Below are 15867 nucleotides of genomic sequence, written 5' to 3'. Positions count from 1 at the left end.
CGATGGACTCATCTCTCGTGTTGGGACCCTCTGCCACCGGTGTCCCTGAGGCCTTTGCCCCTTGGATCTCCACGGGCTGGTGTGGATTGGTCAGTGCTCCTTGTTCAGGACATCTGAGCTCCCTCAGCTTCCAGACTGCCGCTCAATCCCAAAGGTGGGTGTTGCCAATGGTCCGGCCTGTGCTCTCCTACCGTCCACGGGTCGTCGGGGTCTTGTGAATAGGTGCCTGTTCTGTTCTTGGTGCTATCAGTGTTCTCCAGGACGTGCGGGTCACTGTACACGATGTTGTAGTGTGTCACCTCTTCTTCTTGTGGGTGTGTGGACTTGTTACACCTCTCTTCACCTTTTCCAGAAGTTGTTGATGATGGCGTCGTGCCACATGACTTCTTACTTCAGTTCTCTTCTTCATGGCATCGTGCCACTCTTCTCCTTTTCACGATACAGTGCGGTCACCTTTCTTCCTTTGTCTTGCTGACCAGGCTTCTTCAAGCAGCGTGCACTCCGCCTGTTTCCTTCTGGTCTTGTCCTGTCTTTAGGACACTGTCTTCTCTCCACTCTTCGGTGACTGGACCGGTCATTACGATCTTCTCTCTTGCTTCCTGTTACTTCTAGTTTCTCTGTTGGTGTTGCGTCCGTCTCTCCGGGTCTTCTGATCTCTCAGTTCACGGACGTCTTCTGGCAGGACATATTCATCCTGACTTGGCAGAATTTCTTCTTTCATCTTTGGCGATCATTTGGGGTGATCGGCTTTTGTTTGGGTGCCCCTCTGGCTTGTCGGATCATCCTTTTGTTTTGGGCGATCGCTTTGCTTGCAGATGGGGTGGACAGCTTCCTCTTCGTGAGTCTTCTCGCTATCCGCGACCGTTGGGATCGCTGTTAGTTCTGCTGCAGTGCTTTTGCGTTGGCGCAGTTTCTCCTGCGCTCTTCGTGTGCTCTGCTTTTCCGGAGGGTTAGCTTCACCTCTCCCTGGATCTTCTCCGGTGGATGCACTTCTCGTGCTCGCTTCCGGTGAGGCTCTGTAGCTTCTTGGGGCGTTCACCTTGCTTGGTTGTTGCGCCTCCTTTTGGCTGCGGGGTAGCTTTGCGTTACTCTTCCGGTGCACGTCAGTGTGCAGTGTAGTGGCAAGTTCTTGCTTCACTTGGTACCGTCGTGATACGTCTTCAGTGTAGCTTTGTTCCTTGCGGTTCCTTTGATTCTTTGGCGTTGTCGCTCTTCCACTTGCGTGTCGCACTTTTCTTCTTCACACTTGGGTACTTGCCTCGCACGTCGTGTGGTGCTTTGGGTGTGGCTTCCTTACTTTCAGGCGCTGTCTGGTACTGTCCGCGTCCGGGGTACACTTGAGCTCTTCCAGTCGGTTGCCTTTGGATCTTGCTGCTTGCGGTAGACGTTTCCGACTTTCCCTCGACGTCCAGCGTGAGGTTGTCTTCTTCTGCGATTACGGTGAGCACCTGTGGCCACAGGCGTCACTTTTGCAGTGATGATTGGTCTCCGTCTTCGGCTGCGTCGCTGCAGGCTTGCTTTACCTCTGTAGGCTGTCCCTTGTGCTTACTTGTGCTTGTTTGGTTCTTGTGGTTTCTTTTGGGGTGCACTGCTCACCAAAGTCCACTAGATGGCAGTGTATGCTGTTGGCTTTCTTTCAGTGGCTGCTGGCCCCTTCTTGGTGATTTTCTTCCTTGAAGTCCCGGGCTTGCTGTCTTCCCTGGAGTGTGCATGAGAGGAGGGGGCTGGAGTCACTGCTGACTGCAGGTAAGTCCTTTTCCATAGTGTTTGGGGCTATGGGGCACACCAGTGTTTATGGTGCACTGATGTTATGCACTTCGTGCTTATTTATTTGTTCTTGAGCAGCGCTGGCTGTTTGCAGATTGTCTTTCTTCTTGCGAGGACCCAGAAGGTGGAGCACATGTCTCTTCGCCCTCCCTGTGGTGAGGTTTCTTTCTCTTTGTGGCCTCTTTGAAGGTGGGGGCTGCAAAGTGCTTTTCCTTTCTGCGGGCTGCCCAGCGGAGGTGCTTATGATGCTCCGTGTTGTGCCCAACGCCCGGCAGGCAGCTCTTCACACGCTGCCGGTCGCGCTCGGACTTTTCTGCCCCTTCGCTCTCTCTTCCCCCTGTAGCAGCTTTATCACTTAGGCGCTGCACGGGGTAGGAGAGGGTCGCGCTGTCCCGTGGCCTGTTGCTTCTCTTTCTGTCCCTTGCCGCTACCGCTTCACTCTCACATGCGGTGCGGCGGGGACAGGGTGTCGGCTCCTTCATGCGGGTATGTTCCGCTTTATGTTCGGGGACCGGCAGCTCTCCCAGGTATTTTCCTCACCCCGCCGCCGTACTTCATTCACTCTGTGCGGCGGGGGACGCTGGAAGCAGGCCGCGGGTGGGCACCGCGAGTCGTGCTGTATTACGGGCTAGTTTTCCAATAGCGGGTAGGCTCCGCTTGCAGTCACCGGCGCCCCGCAGCTCTTCACACGCTGCGGGCGCTCTCTCTATAAAGTTAAGTCCCTCGCCGCTGCAGCCTCACTTCCCCACAGTGCGCAGCAGGGGATGGGGGACACTGCGAACAGGCCGCGGGTAGGCTCCGCTGGCCTACTTTCACTTTCCCCGCTTCATGCGCTGCATCGGGCGGGGAGCGATCCAGGCAGGCTGCGGGTGGGCTCCGCCCGCGCTGCTTAGTTTTACAGTCTTTCACCCTCGCCGCGGCCGCCTCTCATCACTCATGCGGCGCGGCGGGGGACGGCAGACGCTGCTGGCAGGCCGCGGGTAGGCTCCGCTGGCACTGCTGAGCTTAAAGTTTATTTGCGGCCGTCTCGTGCTCTGGCCATGCGGGTGAGCTCCGCTTATGGGCAAACGATGAGGGGGGTCGCTTCTGGCATACGCGACCCCTCCGGGCCATGCACAGCTCGTCGGCTCACCTCCGGCCTACGGGCCTTGCAGTCGGGCTCCGGCCGCGGCGGGTGGGCTCCGTCCGGTCGCTCCTCACCGGGGCAGTCGCGGCTGGTGCGGGTGGGCACCGCACGGTCCGCTTGGCGCAGGAACGCCTCCCTCAGCACGGCAGCAGTTGGCGGGGCCAGAGAGGTGCGGGGTCAGCTCCCGATCACCTCCTTATCACAGGCTAGGCCCGGGGCACGGTGCACGCCTCGTGGGCACTCGGCGGCCGGCGCTGCTTCCTCTGGGGGTGCCCTTCGCTCGGGCAGGATTCTCTCCCCCTTTTTAGCAGTGGCTGCGTCGCGTGGAGTTCGAACCACTCCCTCGTCGCCATTGTAATGGTGTGGGGCCCTAGGCCCACATGGTGGAAGAACTGCGACACATGGACACCAGTGGTACGTGGGTTAGTGAGCCTCGAGCACGTGCGCTCGGCTCCTTTTATTAACTGTGTCACGTGATGTCGTGACATCAGTGGTGGGTGGGTGTTCAGTGTAGGCATACATGCTTAACCCTTAACAGTGTCAGCTAGGACACTACAGCGTGGTAGCTGGGATTAGAAGGCAGGCCTCGTGATTGTTAATCAGGCAGGGTAAAGCAGCGGGCTCAGCAAACAGTTTTCCTTTCACTTCTGGTAATTTTCACAAGACTTGCTTCCAGAATTCGGGCTGGAGACGGCTATGTAGATGTTGGGAGTGGGGCAGGTGTTGGGGAGGCTACAATTCAGCCCAGATTTAAGTCTTGAGCGTGTCTAAGAAGCACATTACTCTCCTCCATCACTGTGCTGGCTCGTTAGAGATAGCCTGGAGGGCGCCTACTGTCTATGGGCATTTTGAGGTGGTTGCAAAAATTCTATTCTGAACCTCCATTGGGCTGACAGCCCAGCCATTGCTTACTATTGGGTGACTTTATTGTCACTTATTTGCACGCCTCTCATTGGATTGTTTGCCTTCCTCTTCTTGTGCTAGTCCCTCCCCAGGAGCACTGCTTGTTTAGCACGTTTTTGATTGGCTGACCTGTACCTTTCCATTGCTTATTTTTATATAACTACATTTCCCTTTTTCATTAATCACCTTATGAGAATGGGTGTGGTTTCAAGCTCTCTCGCTAGTGTGCTTCTCCCTCCACCAAATACCACTCCAACCCTATGCTCTGCGTTACTCCCTCCCTCGTGCACTTCACCCTCACCCCCATGTTGTTGTGTCGGTTGAGTGCTGCTCGCTCGAAAAGAAATCAAATATTGCTACTTAAATTATTTGTGCAAATACTGGGACAGACTAACCCATCTGACAGTCTTACAGTGTCTGCATTTATATGGGGAACAGCCATGACAACGCGGGGATTACCCTGCACTGCCATTACAACGCAGGGATTACAAAAAAAGTTGTTACAACAACTTTCGCTGGAGGGCGCTGTTGGATAGGGAATAGTTTAATTTTCTATACAACACCTTCCCTACTGTCAACGTGGGCTGGAGTTGGAATAGAAAATTAAACTATTCACTATCCAGCGCCCTCCAGCGAATGTCGTTGTAACGACTTTCGTTGTAATCCCCACGTTGTAATGGCATGCGGGGTAAAAGCCTGCGTTGTAATGCCATAAAACCATTTATATACAGGGATGGAATAAAAGCAAACGCATGCCATCCTTAAGTACCTGTGAAGAGAAGGCAAGCTGTGTGCCTTTGTTTCTCTCTGTGGCGTTTACATTTAAGTGTAAGGTTCCATGCGGCCCCTAGTCAGCAGATACAAACAAAAGGAGTTCAGATGGCCCCTGAACTATACGGCCCAGCTGGAGGCGAAAAAAAGCTCCCTCGCTGCCTGCACGTTGCTGCTGGCAATAGAAAGCAGGCATCGTGCAGGCACAGCTGAACATGTCTCGTGCTGGCTTAGCTTGTGGTGGGATCCAGAGTCAATAGTGGGGGTCGCATCCACAGTTTCTCTAGACTGCCCAAAGCCAGGGGTATGACCAAATCCAACCATAGGAAATAATGGATCCAAAGATGCCACAGGTAAGGGCTTATAATGAACCGTTATTGGCCTCTGATAGAGGGGGTAAGAGAGCATGGTGGAGCCAGCGGCCCCAGCCCCGCCAGCCTGCTCGAAGCCTGGGGCACAATTCAGTCCTAAGGAGCAATCGGGCCATAGACCTACAGGGAAGGCAATATGAATGAATGAATGAATGAATGAAGGGAGTCTTTTATCGCGCAACTTAGCCCAAGGGCATCAAGGCGCCCTGTGTATAGGCACATGATCAATCAATACATTAGGATTCTTGTAAAGCGCGACTACTCGCCTGTTAGGGTTTTAAGGCCCCTCATAAGCGGCCACCATTACACACACAGACCTCCGCATATTCGCCAGAGGTGTCACCAGCCAGGACATGTTGCTGTGACGGTCACACCGCATCTGCCATTGTATCACCAAATTACAATCCATGAAATTGCCAGCAAGTGGTGAAGTGGCACTACCTGAGGTGGGATCGACGGGCTTCACCAGGACCATAGCCTCTGTGCCACCCTGTTTCCGGGCACCTGCCAGTAGGGTACCCAGGCATCCCGGGTTTTTCCCCGACAGTCCCGGTTTTTTGCCAGCTGTCCCAGCAGATTTCTGCAAATTAAGCTCATGTCCCGGGTTTTAGAGAAGGTAGGCTGAAAATGGTGGGAGGTATCTTTTTATGTTTTGCAAAGCAGGGATAGTTACCAGCTGTTATAAGAATGTAATTAACAGGCATGCTACGGGCTTTAAAAATGGCATTTTATGTATGTTCTTACCACCACTTCTGTAATTCTCTACCAAGGAGCAGTGCGCTGGGTTGAAGTAAAATTGTATCCTTCTTCTATTTTTGGGAAATGTCCCGGTTTTTGGCTTTAAACTTCTGGTCACCCTACCTGCCAGCCCTCTCATAAGGCGCTACGACGCACCCACCAGGCGCGCAACACCCATTGGGCTCACGGGGCTTCAGACACCCCCCGTCGTGTGTCAGCCCGGGCTGACACAGCTTTGCGGGCTGGCGACCATCTAATTGCAGCCGCACCCGAGTACTTAACAGGTATTTAAAAGACCATTTACTTGTCAATTAGGCTTTTGTTGTGTTGTTACCCCTTCTTACAGGCACTCTGTCTATGGTTGGAAGAATTAGCCCCCCTGAAATATTTTTCAGCCCCCCCTCCGAAATTTGGCTCTAGTAGCCCTGGCACCCACCCATGCACTGCCTGCGGCACCACAGACAAAGGGTCACCGGCCCGGCTGCTCGGCAGATAAGGCCATCTAATGAGGTGAGGCCAGCGGCAGATGTGCCGTCGTCACAGGACAGCCCCGCGGGCGCGTCTGCCGCTGGGAGACGGATGGGGCCTGCCCAGGCCATCCATCATCTGGAGAGCACCGTGTGTGACATATTACTGCGCCTCGACGCCAGCAGCGCAGCCAGCATCCCTAGGGCCCAGGAAGCAGGGCGAGAATGGGATCAAAAATAGGTCCGGCCACCAAATGAAAACAGGGCCCACACTTGTGGATAAGGACTTGTCACGAACCGTTGCTTAGTTAGGATCAGGGGAGTTATTTTCTTCTAGCCTAATTTCCTTTTCTCTTCCCTCTTTTAATCAATCTTCTACACTCTGCCCCTCTCATTTTTAGGTCTCGCCTAGCGGTGCAGCGCATGCGCTGCGGCTGGCGAGAGATATTGTGAGAGAGGGATTTCAGAAGTGGGTTTGAAGCCCGCCCCTCATTTTCATTGGCTGGCATCACCGTTTATGCTAAACGGTGGGATGCCATTGGAAATTAGCTGTTTACGTTGCCTCCCTTTCGCCTTTTGGTCCGGCCCATCCGGACTGGATCGCCTGCTTCACGGCTATCGTGAAGCAATTTCTTATCTCAAGGAGGCGTGTTATATAAACAAGCCGAGAGATACAGTCCGGCTGGCCCGTCCCAAAAGGAGATAGGGCACCGCGTGTTTATTTTCACTTTAAGTGAAAGCGCGATGCAAAAATAAACAGCGGCTGCCTTCCTGCAATGGTGAGCGCTTGTTTTTCCTGTCTACAGCTGTCCTCACTGGAGTAGCTGGTCTCCCCGTGGTTTGGGCGCTGTGTTTCTTTTTGCACTTGTTTTCCTGTCTCCAGCTGTCCTCACTGGAGTAGCTGGTCTCCCCGTGGTTTGGGCACTCTGTTTCTTTTTGTGCTTGTTTTTCCTGTCTCCAGCTGTCCTCACTGGAGTAGCTGGTCTTCCCATGGTTTGGGCACTGTGTTTCTTTTTAGCACCAGCCCTGGCACCTCTCTTTGGGGTCATAGGTTTAGTGCACGTCTCCCCTGCCTCGTCCTCACCTCCAGGCATGCACTGTGGCTCCCATTGAGTTGTGCCGACACTGCCTGTAGTGTTACCGCAGCTGCTGAGCCCCAGAAGCCGATATGTGCCACCGCCCAGCGATCTCACCGCAACCGCCAAGCAGCGAGCAACAGTGGAGACTGAGAGACTGGAGTTACCAGCACAAAAACTCTGGGAGCATCCGTGAAATCAGAGCAAGGGGCCATAAAACTGAGGAACACCTTATTGAGGGTTTATTATCATAAATATGGGCTCGAGTTAGGTGCCATGCTGTACACTACGTGTGTGCCGGAGAGAGCAGAGCTCACGACCAACGCACTAACTGGCCACCATGTTCCCCAAAGGACACCCTCTATTCGCTCCAGTCCACCTGCTTCTTGCAAGAAATAATATCAAACATCGGTCTGATATGGCCTTGCTGTGCTCATACTAGTTTTCCTTCGCAAAGTATGGCCTTGGTTTAAAGGACCCAGGAGGTTTCAAGACTTCTTAACCCACTTATGATCAGACATCAGGTGAGTGCTGAGCTGTTATCTTTTCTTAATTAGTAGGATGCTTTTCGTAATTAAATTAAATGGAATAGTCCTAAAGTATGGCCCAACACTGGCACAGTTTGTTGCTTTTGATTTATGATCCATTATGGGGGTGCACTTCTACACACAAATGGGAAATAATGTGCAGGGCACCCTATATTTATGGACAATATACAAGTTGATATTGCTGTTTGTCGTTTAACCTCTATTTTTTCCCACAGACCTGCTAAAATCACGTTAGTGTATTTTTATGCCTTGTTTGTCATGCTTTCATTCAGGTTTGCCTCTGCAGACCGGGATGTGCGAGTTAATCTTTCTCTTTGCTTCACCGCAAGGTGTGAAATTGTCATGCAGTGCTTGTCACGGCTGCATAGCATGCATTATCATCACTGTCTAAATTGAGCGACAACTGTCTATTGTCTTCAACCGGTCTCTGCTGGCTCTCACTGTTGTGTTGTGTTGTGGGTCGAGTGGACTTGCCCAATAAGGGGCAGATTTACAATAATTGGCGCATCCCTGCATATCAGAAGGGACGCGCCAGTTAATGTGCCCCACAGCTCTGCCACCATGGATGCGCCGCATTGTAAATGCGGCGCACCATGGGGCAAAAACGGCACAGATGCGTGACGCATCTGTGCCGTAAAGCCGGCGCATTGCTGGAGTTGCGTCGCAAGCACGACGCGGCTCCAGCAATGCTCTGGGGGGCCCTATCTTTACAATGCTGCCTCAATCCATACGCCTGCTTCAAGCAGGCGCAGGGTATTGACGCAGCATGGGCCCCAAAGTGACTGAGTGAAATCTTGTAGATTTCACTTAGCCACTTTTGGAAGGCGTTCCTGTGCTGGAACGCCCCTCCCTGCGCAGGAACGCCTACTTCTGGCGCAGGGCTTTACAACGTGATGCATCTCCCAGATGCGTCACATTGTAAATACCTCGCAGCATGGTGCATCTATTGCGCCGCTGCTGCGTCACAAAGTGACACAACGGCGGCGTAAAAGAGGCGCAAGGGGCTTGTAAATCTGCCCCTGGGATTAGGGGGGAGTGAGCATGTGGGCAACATGAAAATCCACCCCGTGGGCATCCAGGGATCAGTTCAGTCTGGGACTGAAGAAAAGCAGGGATCGCTGTGTGCCAGGCGTGGTCTTTAGTATTTGAGCATTATACTGTATCCATGTCATTTAATTCACACTGCGCACTTTGGAGGCACAATTCTACACTCACTGTGGCACTAGCACTTGCTAGCTTGGCTGATCCTTGGTTGTTTGAGTGTAAGCATAACAATTAAGTATGCTCCCATCTGAAGTCATTCTACTGTGCAGAGAACCCCGCGAACAAGCATTTAATTTAGCACAGTAAACGAGTACTAGTACCGACTGGAGTGAGTGACCTTCTAATAACAAGCATTTGCAATGGAATAGGTCCCGCATTTACGCGAGTTTAAGACAAAAACCAAAATAAAAGGCATTGTTATTTGCAATGTCAATAACTCAGTCTCAAGTAAATGCGAGACCTCTTGCATTGCAAATGCTTGTTCCTTTTGTCTCCACACTGCACCCCTTGCTCATTCCATTTTATAACTCCCCAGCCATGTCTATTCTCCCTTCCTCATTTTCTCCCAGGATTTATTTTTTTCACAGTAATGTTCGAAAACAATTTTTTGGAGGTGTCAAAAAAAAGTTATATTTTTGCTGAATTTGGTTGTTATCCTCACTTTTGAATGTTTTCTTCGTGGACAGCAGAAGAACCCTCGCAGTTTTGAAGATGTCAAGGTGGTAGCGGCCATCTGCTCATCTGACTGCAACTGGAGACAATTGTAGAGGCTCTTAAATGGCCACCACTTGTAATCTGTCTCCTTGCACCTGCAACTCCCTTTCACTCCACCCACAGGTAACATTAGTGCTAGCTGTGATGCCCAAACACAGCATCACCAGTTCCTGAGGCCTCATAGTCAATCAATCAAGCAAAATACTTGTAAGACGCTCTACTTACCCGCGAGGGTCTCAAGGCGCTGAGGAGAAAGGGTGTCGCGCTCAGTGACTCAGGATGGGGGAAGGGGCACCTACCACATGCTGTGCCTGCTCAGTTTGGCCCAGTGTCCCACTGCACATGACAATGTGCACTCAGGGTCTGTACTTGGTCATACTGAGGTCAGACTTCTGTTTAAAGTCTGCAGGAGCCTTTCCGTTTGTGTGCTAACAGCCAAGACAGCCCGGGTAGATGTTGGGAATCTATTTGCAGCTGAAAAAAACAGCCTTTGCCACAGGCAAATGGCCATGGGCAATGGCCGATATCCTGCCCCGCCAATCCGACTCTTTAAGGAATGAGCAAGTCTGCCAGCCTGTGAGTGTGGAGTTTCAGGCATCGACAGGAGCTACAAGAGAGGAGCTGTCAGCGAGTGAGCGTGGAGTTTCATGCATCAACAGGGGCTACAGGAGAGGAGCAGTCAGCCTGTAGGTGTGAAGCTTCATGCATCTACTGTCACCAGTCCGTGAGTGTGGAGCTTCATGAATCTACAGGAGAGGAGCTTTCAGCCTGTAGGTGTGGACCTTCATGTAGCTACAGAACATGAGCTGTCAACCTGTGAGAGTAGAGATTCATGCATCTACAGGGCACAAGCTGTCAGACTGTGAGCGTGTATATTCATGCATCTACATGAGAGGAGTCTCCAGCTGCTGCGTATGAAGCTTCATGCATCTCCAGGGGATACAGGAGAGGAGCTGTCAGCCTGGGAGTGTGGATATTCATGCATCTACAGGCAAGGAGTGGCCAGCCGGTGAGTGTGAAATTTCATGCCTCTACAGGGGAAACATTAGAGGAGCTGACAGCCGGTGAGGGTGGAGCTTCATTCATCCCCAGTACACTTTCAGCCTGTGAGTGTGGAGACCATCTTTTACATTGGTTCCTTTTACTGTCATTTAGAAATGCTGGCTTTTCATTGGTGAATACACTTAGAAGTCCCTCCTTTGGGATTTTGTATCCTTCCATGAGGACTGGCCCTCTTACATGTGCTCTATCTCCCTGTGCCTCCCCTCCCCCAACACTGCTCCCAGGCCCTCCTCACCCCTCAGAGGCCACTGCTGTTTTGCTTGTTTTGTTTGTTTTTTAGTTGCTTTAGGCATCATTTGCAATGCAGTGCTCTTGTATAACCCCTTGCATGCTGATGACGGCCCCCATCCGTCATGCACTATGACGCCTGGGGGCCGTCATAAACCCGACCACTCGCGATTCTGCCGCACAGGCGCAGAACCGCGGCAGCATGCAAGGGGTTAATATCCCTTTGCCATCTACCCTCACCCTACTGCACAACACAGATCCCCAGCTCTAACCGCTGCGCCATATCCTTGGCCGAGCCATGTTGCAGGGTGCAGTACCATGTGGCCAAATGAGGTCCCAAGGTACACCTAGTGACAGACTGTGGTACTGCACCCTCACAACACTGCTTGTTTTTTTTGCAGATGTAATGCGAACCGATCTGAAGGTATTGGAGCACTTTACATGAGCATCAGTTCTCCAGTTTCGAAATGTGGGAACTCGCCACTCTAACATTTTCCAATGAGGACATTTGTATTATAATCAAAGCAACTGCTCTGTCCACTAATATGAAGTGGTGTTTTATTTCACTTTGCAATTAGGCATGCACAGTTGGGAGCCCTTCTGTGTCTACGTACACTAATGGAGGCACTGCTTTCCTGTTATTTATTTTGCAGTTGCATCGCAAATATGACTGGAAAATATTGGAGTGCTTTATGTGAGCACAAGTTCTCCAGTTCCAAAGTGGCAGCTCGCCACGCTAACTTTTTCCAATGAGGACATCTGATGACATTCGGTGTGCTCCTCAGCTCACTAGCTGAAAAACCATGACTTCAACAAACAGATCTTACCCTCTCTTTCCTCTCCTTTCCTTGATATGTTCCCCTGTGAAATGGATCCAAAAAAGAAAGCAACACTTTGGCTGCAAATGTCTTTTTCTGACATTTTTCTATTCCAAAGTGCAGCCTCAGAACGGAGAGAGAGGAAAAAGGTTCAAAATACGAAAAGTGGCCAGATGGGTTTTAATCACTACCAGACACTTTATTGCCACTTTACAAAGTTTGCCAGTGAAGCACTACTTTTGTTTTCTCTTCTTTCTTTGAACAACAGTGTTCAGTTGTCCTCCTCTGCTGCTGCCCCTCCCTCTCTCTTTCTTCCTCTTATACCCCCTCTTTCCGTCTCTCTCCTCCTCACTTGTTGAAAGCTATTACTTCTACACATAGCTCTTACACTCTCTTTCCTCTCCTTTCCTTTATTTGTTCCCCTATGAAATGGATCCAAAAAAAGAAACACACACTTTGGCTGCAAATGTCGTCTTTTTCTGGCATTTTTCATTTCCAATAAGCAGCTTCAGGAGGGAGAGAATAAAAAGGTTAAAAATGTGAAACAAAAAACAAAAACTGAATAAAGCAATACAGAGTGGTCGCACAATGGCCAGGTTGGTTTTATTCACAATCACACACATTAGTGTCACTTTACAGAGTTTACCAGAGAAGTGCTACTTTAGTTTTCTCCTCTTTCTTTGAACAACATTGTTTGCTGGAGTGGGGAAGTGCACCATTCCTGGAGGTACTGCAATAACTGGTTGATGTGGAAAATGTTTAATGGGATCCTTATCAGTTGTTTTCCTTATTTTAGTTTATAAAATGTGTGCCACTTCTCTGTGTTAAGGGATGTGGGGGCATATTTACAAGGCCTTTATCTCTGCTTTTTTGGCTTAAAAAGCCAAAAAGCGGAGATAAAAATATTGCCCTATTTACAAGAGGGTGCTAACATGCATAAGTGGCTTCACGCTATCAGCAAGGCTGCCCCAGCATTTTAGCAGACGTTAGTTTTTGGAGAAAACTACTGTTTTCTCCAAAAACTAACGTCTGCTAAATTCTTGACTTAGCCACCCCTAACATAGGGGGTGGATTGTGCTGATACGACCCTGTGGGTCGTATCAGCAAGGTTATCGCCCTTTTGCAGGGAACATCGCTAGAAAACCAGTGATGCTCCCTGCAAAAGGGAGCTAACCTCACTATCTCTGGAATTTTTATCGCCCTGGAGTAACGCGTTGTTAATTACATGCTACCAGGGCGATAAAAAGCAGAGATAGCCTGCGATAATCTAATTATCGCTAAGCACGGCCAGCGATGATTATCGCTGGCAGTTGCTAATATGCCCTGTGGTCTTTTTAAAACATACTGCTTACGTTTTGTAGGGATATAAGCAATGGGCACTGAAACTGGTCCTTTCTGGCCCTTTATTCATGTTCTTAACTTTTCAGGCAAAAATACTCATTGATTTCTGAATAGTTAATGTAAAAGGGTTAAGGTAACCATTTTTTTCCTGCTTATATTTTACACCCTTTAATTAAGCTTGCATTCCTTATGAGTGTTTTCTATTTCCAGGATGTTGGTACTTTTTTTTTTATCATCCAGCATATTGTTTTTGTCTCCCCTCCCTCCTAACCTATTTCCCGTTTTCTGGTTCTCAAGCGCTGCCAGGTTATACAAATGGTAATCGCGCTATGCATATATTATCACTACACTGCATACAAAAAACGAAACTAAAAAACATTGTCATTTCCAACACCAAGAGCTCTAACTTTCACAAATTTCGAAACTGATTGCATCACAAATGCTTGTTTATACGTCCAGTCCACTCCAAACCAAAACACATGGGTAAAGGACATTGTCATTTACAACGTCAATAGCTCTAACTCTCTCAAATGCGAGACCTATTGCATTGCAAATGCTTGCTTTAATTCCTCTGCCTTCTCTCCATTGTTAATATTTGCACCACTGGGTGACTGGCTCCTCTCCTTTTTTTTTTAGGTTGCTTTCGTCAGTAGTCTTCTGACCACGTCCCGATGATGGCCCTTGTCGGTTATACCTTTGGGGCTGAAACGTGGACATCTTTATGCAATAAGGACTCTCTAAATGACAAATGATATATTGTGACACAAACAGCCTACTGCTTCTTCAGATGTATCTCAGCCTTGTATATAAATACAATCATCATGCACTTCACTTATCTTTCACACTGTGCAGTTACAGCATTTTCAAACTATGCTACATCCAACAGTGTTTTAAGATTTTTTTTTTTAAATAAAAAATACATTGAAATTAAAAAAAGATTAGAGGAACAAGACCTGCTAATGCAATGTACAAAATTAAGAAACAAGCAGACACCAGGGCAGGCAGAACAGTCTTGTCAAACGACTGTAATTGAAGAAATATAAAATATAATTTATGTATGTGTTATAAAGAAACGTTTATCGCTATACACGTGTAAGAACTGCTGTTACGCGTCTCTTTATGTTCTGACACACCAGTTTCTATCAAAACACAACGATTTTGGGTTCACAATTTGTAGGCAATGTTGGTGTGCACACTTGTTTATGTAAATATTTTTTTATAAGCACTTGATTTAATTCAAAACAGTTTTGCATCACACAAACTTACTACTGTGTGGTGATCCACATAACATCAAGGCATAACCAAGAAATGATCATTCACAATGTGCTCTCCTATGGCTGAGATCAACTCCCCAATAAGAAGCCCAAATCCATTCTGTATCTCTCCGTTAAGAGATCCAGTTCCTCATAGTCACTTCTGCCGCAGCAAAGCACTAAGGGGCAGAATTACAAGAAAGTGACGCATCTGTACAGATGCGTCACTTTCCCTGCGCCAGCATTTCAAACCCTTGCGCCACTATGGATCCGCCGTATATACAATACGGTGCACCATGGCGCAAGGATTGACAGATGCGTCAGAAATACTGATGCATCTGTTGACGCAAAAGTCATGCATTGCTGGAGTTGTGTCGCAAGCATGACGCAACTTTAGCAATGCAGGGGGAGGCCTATCCTCATTGCACTGTCACTCCTGCTTCAAGCAGGCGTAAGAATTTGACGCAGTAGCGTCCTAGAAGTGGCGCAGTGAAATCTTGTAGATTTAACTGCGTCACTTCTACTAGGCTTTTTTGGGCTGGAATGCCCACTCTGCATACATTATACCCGACACAGGTATAATGTGACGTAGGGTTTTACAATGTGACACATCTCCCTGGATGCTTCACGTTGTAAATGGACCGCATTTTTACCCTGCTGCTGGGTCACAAAAAGTGACACAATAGCGGCGCAAAAATGACGCAAGGGGCTTGTAAATCTGCCCCTAAATGACTCTGTAGAGCTCAGCCTAAAGAGACTAGCACTCAATGGGGAGCTTGTGTTTAGGTAGGTACATGGTATGTGGTGCCAGACCTGAAGTGAGTGTTGTTATGGCCTCTGGGGAGCAGGCGGAACAAGAAATTAATGGATGACCTAGCTCTGGCTGTAGACACAGGCATGCAGACAGATAGAGAGAAAAAGAGAGAGATGGATATTGAATGCACATTACACTGACTCTGTAGAAGGGTTTAGCATCTATGTTAACCATAGTGTTCTATTTGACTGGATAATCCCTTAATCTTCATAAAGCACACACACCTACAGATAGTTGTCCAACTCTCAAAGGTGTCCTCATACAATCTCCCATGGTAGTTCATTCTATAAGAATGCTGAGTTGGCATTGCCTTTGTTTACTTCTCGTAGGACCATAGATGTTTCAGCCACATGATAGGAGACAAATCCAAAGCATGTTCAGGTGAGGACGGCGTGAAGCAGATGTGATTTTTCCTAATACCCTTTCCACCTCTTATTGGGTGTGGCTTGTACTAGTCTCTTCTGAAAACAAGGTGGGCTAGTAGGAGCAGCACAAGACTCCTGACCGCTCCACAGTAGAACCGTGAGTCTGACACACACTTCATGATAAAAAAACACAACTCCTCCTGTCATTGTTATTGCTCTCAACTTTCAACTTCAGGTGGAAACCTGGGTCTCTCCCTCCAACTCCAAACTCTCAGAGCTTTTGCCTCATCTACATCATGTTTTCAACATAGCGCATGCCCCCTTCAGTGTGCCAATCGTCATTTGTGCTGGTGGTGCAGTACTTCACACTTCTTCAGTCTTTGAGTAATTTAAAGATCAATGCTCTCCCTATTCTGGTGTATTTTAAAGGATACTTTTCCACAATCACTACCTCCATGGCT

This window comes from Lissotriton helveticus, chromosome 9, assembly GCF_964261635.1.
Source record: "Lissotriton helveticus chromosome 9, aLisHel1.1, whole genome shotgun sequence".
Classification (NCBI taxonomy): domain Eukaryota; kingdom Metazoa; phylum Chordata; class Amphibia; order Caudata; family Salamandridae; genus Lissotriton; species Lissotriton helveticus.
The sequence above is the reverse complement of the archived record's forward strand: the minus strand, read 5'-3'. Positions refer to the sequence as shown.